Here is a 13,022-nt window from a genome sequence, read left to right on the forward strand (position 1 = left end):
AGTTCATGCAAACGAAGTGCCTTCTACTGCACTTCTCTGTCTCAACAAGCAGAGGAGGGGGGTGTAACTATAAAACAAGAAGTGTCTTCACCAAAGGCAATTCAGAGGTCACAGTCCTCTGAGAATGCACAAAGTGCAGAACAGAAAATAAGGTGTCTGATAGATCTAATAAAGGAGTGCCTCCGGTACGGTACGGTTTTAGTGCTGCTATAAATCATGTGTACTTGAAAGAGCCGAGAGCTATGAGGAAGTACTAACCTTGGACTGGGAGGAACGGGAGGGATGGATGCTTGCAATGCAAAAGGAAGTTAACTCCCTAAGCGATAATAGAGTGTTCACACCTGCAACTCTACCAGCTGGTAAATCAGTCATTGGATGTAAATGGTTGTTCAAACTAAAATGACTGACAGATGGGTCCTTTCAGAAAAAGGCTAGGCTGGTTGCCAGGGGTTTTATGCAGCTGGAGGGCAGGGACTTTGATGAGAGTTTTGCCCCCACTGTACGAATAGAAACCCTAAAAGCAACATTGTGTAAAGCAGGGGTGAGTGGCATGGCAGTGCATCACTTTGATATCACCACCGCCTATCTAAATGCCACAATTAAAGAGGAATTGTATTTGCAACAAATCCCTGGGTTTCCTAATGCTATTGATCTACCAGTCCTAAGGATCAACAGAGCACTGTATGGTCTTAAACAGTCAGCAAACGAATGGAATAAGTGTTTGAGCAATGCACTGGAAAGTCTGGGTTTTACTCAAAGTGTGGCTGATCCTTGCTTATTCTGTCATAAAGTATATGAACAGGAATGTTATATTCTGTTTCATGTTGATGATCTGTGTTTGCTATGCAAAAGTACTAAGCAACTTGAGTGGTTTATTAGAGAAGCTCAAGCTCTGTTCAACATAAAACACCTGGGAGAGATACAACATTATCTCGGTATGGAGGTCACTAAAAGTGCTGAAGGTCATTTCCAGTTATGCCAGGAGGAAAAAATCCAGACTCTCTTAAAGGTATATGGGATGGCTGAGGCTAAAGTTGTACAGAGTCCTATGACAACTGGTTTCATTCAAGAAGAGGATGATACTGTGCCACAGAATAAAAGTATGTATCAATCCTTGGTGGGATCTCTGTTATATTTGGCATGCTGGACCAGGCCTGACATTTGCATGGCTGTACATCTACTGAGTCAAAAGTGTGCAGAGCCACGACAAACAGACTGGGTTGCAGCCAAATGTGTACTTAGGTACCTTAAAGGCACATCAGGGCACAAACTGGTAATGAGCACTAATAGTGAGCAGGTTTTGATGGCTTATTGTGACGCAAGTTGGGGGGAAAGACAGGATGGCAGGTCTACCTCTGGAAGTGCAATATTTATGTTTGGTGCTCTGATCATCTGGAAATCACTAAAGCAAACGCACATATCTATGAGCAGTTGCGAGGCAGAATCTTCTGCGATAAGAGATACTGTTATTCAGATTGAGTAGTTGAAACAGTTATTAAGTGATCTGGGAATAAAGAATTCAACACCTGTAAATGTGTACTGTGACAGTATGGCTGCCCAACATCTCGCCAATGATAGAGGAATAAAGAGCAGGCGCAAACATATTAACATCCGATACCAGAATGTAAGGGAGGCTGTTAATAAAGGTTTGGTAATTCTAAAGCAATGTACATCTTCTGAAAATGTTGCTGATGTGTTTACAAAAAATGTAACAATTGACAGGTTCCTGATGTTAAGGGAAATGTTAATGCTGATGGTCTGAGACCTGAGGAGGGGTGTCAGTATATCCAGTCTACAGGCCACAGCTAGATCTAGATGATTTAAATGACAGCTGAACAAGCTGGCATTGCTCCAGGTTGCATCAGCCAAGATGATGTAATAGGGTAGTGCTTAGTGACTCAGCACTAAGCTTATTGGGTACTGAATTGTATAAATGTACTATATGCTTGTGCTGAGTACAGTGTGTGTATAGTGGATGTGTTGGCGGAGCACTTTGTCAGTCTGTATAAATATTTTAAATAAGCTTTGTATATAGTTAGCTTAACAGCTACTGTGTACAGTCTTCCTTCTGCAACTCTCGAGAAGACCCCACACTAAGCGCAAACATAGAAGGCGGGATATAAATGTAAAGCAATAAATAAATTATAAATAAATCTCTGGTAAAGTTCAAAGCAGAATTATTTAGTAGTTTTAGTGCACTACATTGAATCTGAAAGATATGCCCAAACAACAAAGGCAGAAACAGTTGGCACTGTGCACTATGTGAGGGGGAAATGGCAGCTGTGCAGAGAGAATGCTGTGATACCAGCCTTAGAAAAAATCTGGTAATCACTGGCTTTGGGGAAAGAGACATGACTACAAAGGACTCATCCTTTCAAGGTGCTCCTGATATATGTATGAATCTTTTATCTAGGTAATTTTGCTGCTAGCTCTATAGAACTGATGAGAAAAACAATGAGAGAAGCATGCCACTTTCTCGCTGGCAGCAGTATCTCATCTTCTTAGAGGCAGTCTCCAGACAATTTCTGACATATAGGCTTGAAATCAGCAATGCACAAGCAGCACCAAACTTGCAGTGCTGCTTGTGCAAGATCTCGTGCAACACTTAGTACTTCCCTCCCAACGTATCACAGAACCCAGAAACTGGCTGGATAATATCAAGTGGAAATATAGGAAGGCTGACCTAGTCAAAGGCTACCACAGTCATTTTCTTGCATTTCCACCTGCACAAGAGCTATTTTTTTTTTATTTTTGTTAATTTGTATTCTGCTCTTTCCCACAAGCAGACTCAGGGCGGATAACAACAAAAGTTAAAACAATTAAAAACTACAAGCTAAAACCATAAAATACAAAGATAGCTATAGTGCATCTTGAAATTTTCCACTGAATACAACTCATACTCTGTTTCCAAATGGCCTAACAGCTCTATGGCATAGCAAGAGACAAGACCTGGAGAAAATGCACCTAGTCTATGAAAGCTTATACCAAAAATAGATCTATTAGCCGCCTTGTGGCACCTTAAAGACTCCTACTTCGAGATGATATTACATTTTTAAAAATGTTGAATCCATAAGCTACATTATATCAAAAGGTAAGTGACTTACAATATCACAGGTTGGACAGAACCACTACTTTATATTCAATGTGATTGTTTTATAAATCATTGTACTTTCACTCATAATTCCTGTTGCTAGTTTTTCCCTCCTTTATACCACCATCATATATTCTATGATGAATGGAATGAGCCCTGACTATGTCTTCTGTTAACAGAAAGTAGTGGAGGCAGGAAAGTTCAGATCCCCTGATGAAATGCTTTCCATGAAAAGAAATTCAACTTTGGAGCCAACCCAATACATTTAACTTCCCTGGATAATGAAATGGAACTGCAATTGTTTTAATTAATGCCTGATGTAAGAAAGAAGCAGAAAGGAGTCTACACCATAAACTTCTGTAATATTTAAACAGGGGCAGCATCAAGACTTAGTTTATATACTTCTTTTGTGGCATAGCTGTTATTAGTGTAGTCAGCTCCAATATTATTTAGGTAATGCCTTACGTGTAGAATCAAATGCATAATGTCTCACACTGTTCCACTTTTCTGAGTATGTTGAAGTGGCCATTGATCCAAATTACTTATGCAATGTCGAATTGGCTATACATTAATGATAACTACACTGCAAAGAAGAAGAAGAGGAGGAAGGTTTGGATTTATGCCCCACACTTCACTCAGAGTCTCAGAGTAGCTTACAATCACCTTCCCTTCCTCTCCCCACAACAGACACCATGTGATGTAGGTGGGGCTGAGAGAGCTCTTTTTGAGAACTGCTCTTGAGAGAACAGCTGTGAGAGAACTGTGACTGATCCAAGGTCACCTAGCAGCTGCATGTTGAGAAGTGGAGAATCAAACCTGTTTCTCCCAGATCAGAGCCCACACACTTAACCGCTACACCAAACTGGGTCTCAACATCAAAGACAACATCAATGTATCCAATTCTCAATATAGTCCCATCTGCATATATTTAAATGCAAGGACTAGGGCCATGTAGAGATAAGGGAGAGATTTCTGGAAATTTGGGAGACTCTCAGGTTTGGAGAAAAATATGAAAAAAGTAAAAAAGGAGGTTGTTTAATCCCCAAAATGCAGGAGCATTATCTATGATTTTGCCTTGGAAGATGAAAAGAGGAGAGCTGCTGCAGCAAGGGCACAACAGATGGTGATAGCACTGAAAATGGGCAGGGGAAGGTGGAAAAGCAAGAATCACCAGTGCCTCTGTACAGAGAAAAGTGGGGGGAGGGTGGGTGGTCAGGGAAGGCAGAGCAGCAGCCAGGCAAGTAGAGGGGTGGAAGGAGGGGGGTAAGCAAAGTTATCCCTCCTCCATAAGTTTCTCAGGGGTCCGTGTTTGTATGTGTTGGCAGGAGCCTGAGGGCAGATGGGAGAACAAGTGAAAGGGGCAAGGATGGGATTCCTCACCCACACTGTGAATGAACAAGCGTCTCCCCCATCATTTATATTTCAAGTGACTGATCTGAGAAAATGGATATGAATACTAATTATGTATCTAGTGTTGGAAATACGTATCTGTTTTGTATGTCCTTTGCAATGTTCTAAAGTTCCAGTCATTATAGGGTTAACACTGTGCCTGATTCCCTATTGTCTTCATGACCTGGGAAGAAGATACTGACTGCTGTCAATCAAGGTCTAGAAGTGGGAAAACCTGTTTTGTCTGTTTGGTCAGTTAGTTAAGTGACTTTCTTTGTTCAGGCAGAGAGTTCAAGAAGGAGGAGGAAGTGGTCTTCCATTAAGCACATGATCTTCTAGTGCAAGCATGTAGCTCTATGGTGTTTGTTATTTTCACCTCACAGTACCCTTTCCCTGTAGAAATAAATGTTTTTGCTTTTTCATGTTAAATGCCTCTCAATGATTATTTGATCCAGTGATCCATCACACTGTTAGAGATAAAGAAACAGAATTTCAAACAGAATTCCCTAACAAAATTGATAGCAGATGGTTCTTGGTTTTTACCATCAAGCCAATAGCTTATAGCATGGACTGTTTTTTGAACTCTAAATGACCAGATATGTTGGGCTGTGCTGATTCAGGCAAAGTCCACAAACTTTTAAATGACACTTGCGCTGAGGTAACTTTAATGGTGGCTAGATTTCTCCAACAGGCCATGGAAATACGTCAGAGAATGGTTCTGGAATGACCACATTTTATCTTTTAATTATTTAATTTGGCTAAACTCGACTCATATATTTTACTTATTTTATGTATTTTAGCTCCCTATGTACTTTATAATCTAGGATTTTATATTATTTATATTGCTATTTTACTGCTAAATCTGTTTTATGCCAATAAAGGCTTGCTATTTGCTATTAACGCTAAATGATTTTTTAAAATCTGGATCGCCTTTGAGAGCATTTAGAAAGCAAAAGGCAAAAAAGACAGGTTGCTTACCTGTAACTGTAGATCTTTGAGTGGTCATCTGTGCATTCACACTCATGGGATAGAGCGGCTGCGCCGATCCCCGAATCGGTACCTAAAAAGCCCGGGATTTTTTCGCGCTCGGCACCAACAGGCATGGGCAGGCGTCCCAATGCGCATACTCGCCGGTGCCAGAGCGAGGATCCCGCCAGTTCCTTCCTGACCGCTGGAAGCCCCTACTAGAGGGAGACCGTCAGCAGTGGGGAAGGAGGGTGGGTAGTGTGAATGCACAGATGACCACTCGAAGATCTACAGTTACAGGTAAGCAACCTGTCTATCTTCTTCGTGGTCTCTGTGCTTCACACTTATGGGAGATTAGCAAGCAAAACATACCTGGAGGCGGGAAGACGGTCAACCGGAAGAAACAGCTTGCAGCACCGCAGCTCCCAAACAAGTCCTCTGCTGAGCATGCACGTCCAGCGCGTAGTGCTTCATAAAGGCATGCGGAAAGGACAAGGTGTCAGTCTTGCAAACATCCATCAGGGAAACGCCTTTCAGGAACGCCACCGATGTCGCCATTGCTCTTGTAGAGTGTTCGCTAATAGACCCAGGTAACGGCTTCTTTGCCAACAAATAACACAGTTTAATAGTCTCAGTGAGCCATTTTGAAAGCCGCTGAGATGAGATCCTGGAACTTAACTTAGGAGCAGCATAAAAAACAAAAAGCTGCTGGTCCTTACAAAAACTCTTGAAGCGACTTAAATAAAACAATAAAGCACGCTTCACACCTAGAACATGCAACCTACGTTCCTCATCCGAGGAAGGTGTAGGATGAAAAGTGGGCAACCAAACTTCTCAGTTGCAGTGGAACTGAGAAACCACCTTGGGGAGAAAAGAAATATCAGCAGCTAACAACACTCCAGCCTCCTGAAAAACTAGATATGGGTAGTCACAACGCATAGCCGTGAGCTCCCCTGCACGGCGTGCTGATGTGATGGCTACCAAAAAAACAGTCTTCCAAGATAGAAGCTGTAACGAACATGTGGCCATTGGCTCAAAAAAACCTCGAGTCAGCCTGTCCAACACTAAAGTCAAATCGCACAACTATGGGGGTGATCTCGATGGAGGATAAAGCCTAAGCAAACCCTTCAAAAACCTCTTAGAATGAGGGTGTGCAAAACCTGAGTGCCCCTCAACTGGTTCATGGAATGCAGAAATTGCTGCCAAATAAACCTTGATGGAAGAAAAAACAAGGCCAGCATCCACCAGAGATAACAAAAACTCAAAAATTACCGACAATCCCACCCTTTGGGGTGAAACTGAGGGATCAACTAAGAACTGAAGAAACCTCCGCCACTTCCTATCATAGGAAGCGCTGGTAGAAAGTTTCCTGCTGTTCAAGAAAACATGTTGGATTCTGCTAGAGAACCCATAGGGTCGATGAACCATGCTGCCAGCTTCAGGTGGGGCACATTGTGATGGAGTACATGACCGTCCTGAGCTGACAGAAGGTCTGGTTCCGCCGGAAACTAGTAGAAGACCCCCCTCGCCAGTTGGAGCAGGATCGGGAACCAGTTCTGGCGAGGCCACCAAGGAGTCACCAGGATACAGCATGGTCTCTCTCTTGCGATCTTGTTGACCACCCTTGTCAGTAGTGGCAGAGATGGGAACAGATAAAGGAATCGACCTTCCCATGGAAACAGCAGACCGTCTCCCAACGACTCTGGATCTGAGCCCCCTCTGGAGCAAAACAGAGGACACGTCCGGTTTTCGGCTGTGGCAAAGACATCCACCTGAGGATACCCCCAGAGCTGAAACATGGGTTGAAGGAAGCGCCACTGTAACTCCCACCATGTGGGGGAAGCCACACCCCTGCTGAGGGAGTCTGCTTGCAAGTTGAGGACCCGTGGGAGTTGCGCTGCCTTCACAAAGATGTTGTGGTCCAGGCACTCCGATCACAGATCCAGCGCCAGCGCACAAAGCCGTCAAGAGACTGTCCCTCCCTGTCTGTTGATGTAACACAGGGCAGTGGTATTGTCTGTTAGCAGAGCAACAATCTTCCCCGCCACCATGGGGCGGAAAGACCGAAGAGCAAAATGAACTGCCAGCAATTTCAAGTAATTTATGCGGCAGTGAGTCAATTTCAAAGGCCAAGGACCCCCCCACACGCACAGATCGTCCATGTGGGCACCCCAACCCCATAAAGACGCATCTGTTGTGATAGTCACAGTTGGTGCAGGTAGATGGAAGGGAGCTCCCTGACAAATGTTGTCCTTTGACTTCCACCATTGCAGTGTTTGAAGTGTCACAGGTGGAATTACAAACCTCTTTCGAGGTGAGTCCCTTAACGGGCGAAACTGACGAAGAAACCAAAGCTGTAGGCCTCTCATCCTCAGCTTCGCAAAGAGCAGCACGCTTGTAGTCGCCGCCATCAGCCCCAGCATCCGCTGCAGCTGCTGCGCCGTGCCGCACTTTCGACTCTGCAGAAGTTCAACAAGGTTGGTAATGTCCATCGCTCTCTGCTGAGGCAGAAACGCGCGATGAAGGTTCGTATCCAGCAAAGCCCCTATGAACTGAACTGTCCTTGATGGAGTAAGGTGTGATTTCTCCAAATTGACCTGCAGACCCAAGGTGTCGAGAAGACGAAGAGTGATGGCAATGTGGGATAACAAACTCTCTTTCGACTCCGCCACAAGGAGCCAGTCGTCGATGTATGGAAAGATGACTATCCCTTGAAGCCGGAGATGGGCAGCCACAACGCTCATCATCTCGTGAACACCCAAGGTGCAGTGGACAGACCGAACGGAAGAGCCTTGAACTGGAAGTTCTGAGAACCAACTGCAAACCGAAGGAAATGTCTGAACGCAGGATAGATGTTGACGTGGAAGTATGCATCCTTGAGGTTCAGCGTTGCCATCCAATTCCCTTGGTTGATGAGGGGCAGAATTGTTTGCAGAGTGGACATTCTGAACTTCTGGTACAAAATGAATTTGTTCAGATTCTGAAGATCCATGATTGGTCTTAGACCCCCGTCCCGCTTGGGAACCAGGAAGTAACCAGAGTCGGGACCCTCTCTATGGCTTGTTTCTGTAAGAGGCTGCTCACCTCCACCAGCAGAAGTGGGGAAGGGGAAGTGGTAATTACCACAGATTGGTTCGGAATCTGAGCAAAACCTATTTTGTAGCATTCCGCTATGATGGAAAGCGCCCACCTGTCCATAGTGATGGACTCCCAGGCTGACAGGAATGGGCAGAGGCGGATAGATGAAGAGGAAGAGGGAATGGTGACGTGTGCTGCCAGAAAGTCAAAGGCCCTGCTTTTGAGGGCGAGTGCTCTTGGACTTGCCAGTGGTCTATGCTGAAGCATAACGGTTTCTGTTGATCCCCGTTTGGGGACCTACTCTCAGGTTGAGCAGAGCGAGGTCTCCACTGCTGTTCTGGGGAGAACTTTTGGTACGGCTTCTTTGCCCAAGGCTTGTGCCACTGTTTCTGTTTTGCAGCTCTGGAAGATGCCGGTATGCCCAGGTTCCTGGCAGTTTTTATATTTTTATCCATTTCCTGGAGCGCATTGTCGGTGGTAGAGCTGAACAGGCCTTCGCCCTCGAAGGGCAGATCTTCAACGAAGGCCCTAGTGTCCTGCTGGAGAGCCGTGGATCTGAGCCAGGAGTGGCGGCGGAGGCAGACGGCAGAAGTGATGGTCCTTGCTGAGACGTCAACCATGTGCTTTGCTGCAGCCAGTTGTTGTTTGGCTACAGCAAAGCCTTCCTTCTGCAACTTCTTTGCAGCCGACCTCTTCTCCTCACTCAGGGAAGACAGGAGAGGGGTAAGTTGTTCCCACACTGAGTATTGGTATAATAATAATAATTTTATTTGTATCCCGCCCTCCCCGCCAGGGCAGGCTCAGGGCGGCTCACAGCATAGGAATACAATATACAGCAACAGTTATAATTATAAAATCATCATTAAAACAATTTACAAGTTATATTAAAATTAACCTTATGGTGCTATAAACATTAGGTCTTCAGTAAGGTTCAGTAGCTAAAAACATCCAGCGGCACTTTCGTGGCTTGGCATTAGGTGAAGGCTATTTTGAAGAGGTAGGTCTTACAGGCCCTGTGGAATTGATCTAAACATCATATCTAGCCATGCAGGCGGCATAGTTAGATACCTTTACTCCCAGCGACCCAGCAGAGTAGAACTTCCTCCCGACCTTATCCAGCTTCTTTCCCTCCTTGTCTGGTGGAGAGGAGTGCGTCTTGTGGGCCTTCGACGAGGAGGAAATGACCACCGAATTGGGCTTTGGGTGTGTAAAGAGGAACTCAGCCCCAGACTCTTGGACACGGTACATATGGTCCAACCTTCTCGAAGACACGGGTGTAGAAGCAGGCTTCCCCCAGGGCTCCTTCACTGCCTGTAAGATGACCTTCGTCACTGGCAGGGCAACCGCTGTAGACGTATCCCGCTTTATGATGTCGAACACGGTAACGTCTACAATGGGTTGCGGCTGTGTCGCTGGAAGCGAGAGGGAGAGTGCCATCCTCTTCACCAGGTTCCCATACGACTTCAGATCCTCCGACAGTGAGATGGGGAGATCCTCAGCCGTATGAGACACTGGTGAAGGTTCCAAAGCCCGGTCCGGATTGTCGGTACCGACCTCTGAGTCCGATGATGAAGACTCTCTGCGTAGAGAATGTTCTGAGAGTGCCGGCGTTGACTCTCTGATGGGCAACCGGATCGACACCGACGACCGAGGTTGGACTTCCTCCACCACCACGCCGCGTCTGTCAGGCGGGACAGAGATCGATGCCGAAGGACGTCGTCTAGAGTGTCGAGACAGCTTGGACATATGGGATGCCTTGGACTGCTGGTCCCAGTCTGCGAACTCGCGAGGAGGGTACCATTGGTACAGTGGGTAGGGATAAGCGTAAGGAGGCCATTGGCGCTGCTCCCATGGTGGAAGCGGTGGGAAGCAACGAGCTACTGTAGTTGGTTCCAGAGCTCTCCGACCTCTCGCCTGATCCATCGGTGCCGAAGGCTCCCTTTGGCATCGACACCTCCACCTCCGAGACCGAGTCGCTCTCACTGCGACGCCTGGACCCTGAAGAGTGGGAGCGCTGAGTCAGGTTGATCTCTTGCTCCAATGCCGATAGGCGCAGCTGCAAAGCACTGTCTCTCGACACTGAAGGGCTACGACGCGGGGACGCCAAGATCTTTCTCGGTAGAGCTGTCAATGTTGAAGTGTTATGCGAAGGCGAAGGGGTGCAGGATGGTCTCTTCTTCTGCTTCTCCTTCAATTTCACCTTCTTCGGTGCAGATGATCGGGTCCCCGAGTCATCCCAACGCTTCTTAGCTGGGGTGTCCACTGACCCTTCAGAAGGCCGTTTCGTGGAACGCCCACGCTCGACTGGCATCTCGGTCCTGATCGGTGAAGCCTCAGCCAATGTGACCATCGGGGCCGCAACCTCACCCATTGGTACCGACGGGCCCGATGCCATCTTTTGAGGACAAAGTGCCGACTCAACCAAAGCCGCCAAAAGCCTCGCCGCTCGATTCTTACGAGGAAAACATGGGGGAAAAACCGAGCCACGAAGGGCAAGTCCAACAAACTTTTTTTTTTTAAACACTAACTATCTAACAACTAACTAACTACACTAAGAAAATAACAAACGGGCTATATACAACAGGAAAAAAGCAATCTAAGATTACTTTACCGACCGGGGACACGAAAGGAGATCCTCTCAGCGCAGTGGTCAGAAAGGAACTGGCGGGATCCTTGCTCTGGCGCCAGCGAGCATGCGCATTGGGACGCCTGTGCATGCCCGTAGGTGCCGAGCACGAAAAAATCCCGGGCTTTTTAGGTACTGATTTGGGGATCAACGCAGGCGCTCTATCCCATGAGTGTGACGCACAGAGACCACGAAGAACATGCTGCTATACTGTGCAGACAAGCCTCAATTTTAAAACGACGCCTTTTTTTTCTCTTGCCATTACTGAGAGTGTTCTGACTTAAATGAGCATTGAATTCAGATTGTCTCAATCTGGAAACGTTGCTACTTTTGTCTAAAAGCCTCAGATGTGCTAGAAAGATAATTTTTGGAGCTTTTTAACTTTTTTTCTGTAGATTACGTCCAAGACCTTGGAATAGCCTTGCTGCAACCACGCGCGCACATTCAGCTGCATTTTCTCTCCAGTGAGGAATTAACTCTGTCCTGCCTGATTGTTGTGAAAAATGTTGAGCCCAGAGAGAGGAGCCACTGGACCTTCTGTTTCCACGTCTTCAGGAACAGCTACTGAAAATCTTGGTTTTGGTACCGTGAGTAACCTACCAGTGATAGGATTTAGTACCCTGAAGTTAACTAAGAATAATTAACTAAGAATAATTTCATTCTGGCTCTTGCTCCTAACGCAAAGACCTGAGATTTATGGAGCTGAAAGAGTTTTGTCTGAAAATCCCCCTGAGAATGAGCAAGACAAATCAAATTTTAAATGGCTAGATGGTTTTGCAAAAACTCTCATTTTAGAATCTATTGAGGAATATGAAATTCCTGAATAGCACACTCTTAAAACTGTAAAACAAATGCTTGAATGCCTTAAAGATAACTATAACAAAACTCCCATAAGCACTAATCATGATTTAAAGGGCAAAATATTTGGTTTTCAAGTGCAAGAAGGGGAGAAGGTGAGTAAACGTCTGAAGGAACTTATGTGCATGCAATCCAGACTACAGGACCTTGGTGAGGCTATTGTAGAACAAGACTTAATCTCAACTATATTAAAAGCTCTACCAAACAGCTACAAGCCAATTAAGATGATTTTGAGACTGCAAAAGGATTTGAGTCTGGAAGGCCTGTTAAATGCTATCAAGGAGGAAGCAGCCTCCAGGTCTGGGGACAAGGACACTGAACTGTCTGATTCTATGTCTGCTTTAAACCTGAAACCACAGCATAGGAATAAGTCAAGAAGAGATATAATATGCCATAGATGTGGGCAAAAAGGCCGTATCGCAAGATATTGTAATAATTGTGATGCTTCTGCTGAACAAAGGAATAGCAATTTTAAATCACATGTTTCAAATGAGGGAACATGGGTGATATCTTGTGGCCATAAAAATAATAGCAGCCAGAAATTTTTAAAGCAGAAATTTTCCAAGCCACATGGTCAGGTGGGAACAAAGAAAAGAAGAGAGAAAGTACTATGCATGTTAATAATGTGAATTTTATTAGTGAAAGAGGAAGATTTTGGATTGATAGTGAAGAAGAAGATATTGGATTTATATCCCGCCCTCCACTCCGAAGAGTCTCAGAGCGGCTCACAATCTCCTTTACCTTCCTCCCCCACAACAGTCACCCTGTGAGGTGGGTGGGGCTGGAGAGGGCTCTCACAGCAGCTGCCCTGTCAAGGACAACCTCTGCCAGAGCTATGGCTGACCCAAGGCCATGCTAGCAGGTGCAAGTGGAGGAGTGGGGAATCAAACCCGGTTCTCCCAGATAAGAGTCCGCACACTTAACCACTACACCAAACTAGCTCTTCTAGCTCTTCCAAACTAGTGGATCTTCTATGTCGATATAAGGGCATGTTTTCAGAGTTGTCGATATAAG

At 45.6% G+C, this 13,022-nt stretch overlaps 1 protein-coding gene across 1 annotated transcript in view; it reads right to left on the reverse strand.

Annotated features, from left to right (window-relative positions):
• REV3L (REV3 like, DNA directed polymerase zeta catalytic subunit) overlaps positions 1-13,022 on the reverse strand; it is a 154,621-nt gene that overhangs the window by 37,258 nt on the left and 104,341 nt on the right. The window lies entirely within an intron of this gene.

The sequence above is a fragment of the Heteronotia binoei genome, chromosome 1 (genome assembly GCF_032191835.1).
Source record: "Heteronotia binoei isolate CCM8104 ecotype False Entrance Well chromosome 1, APGP_CSIRO_Hbin_v1, whole genome shotgun sequence".
NCBI lineage: Eukaryota > Metazoa > Chordata > Lepidosauria > Squamata > Gekkonidae > Heteronotia > Heteronotia binoei.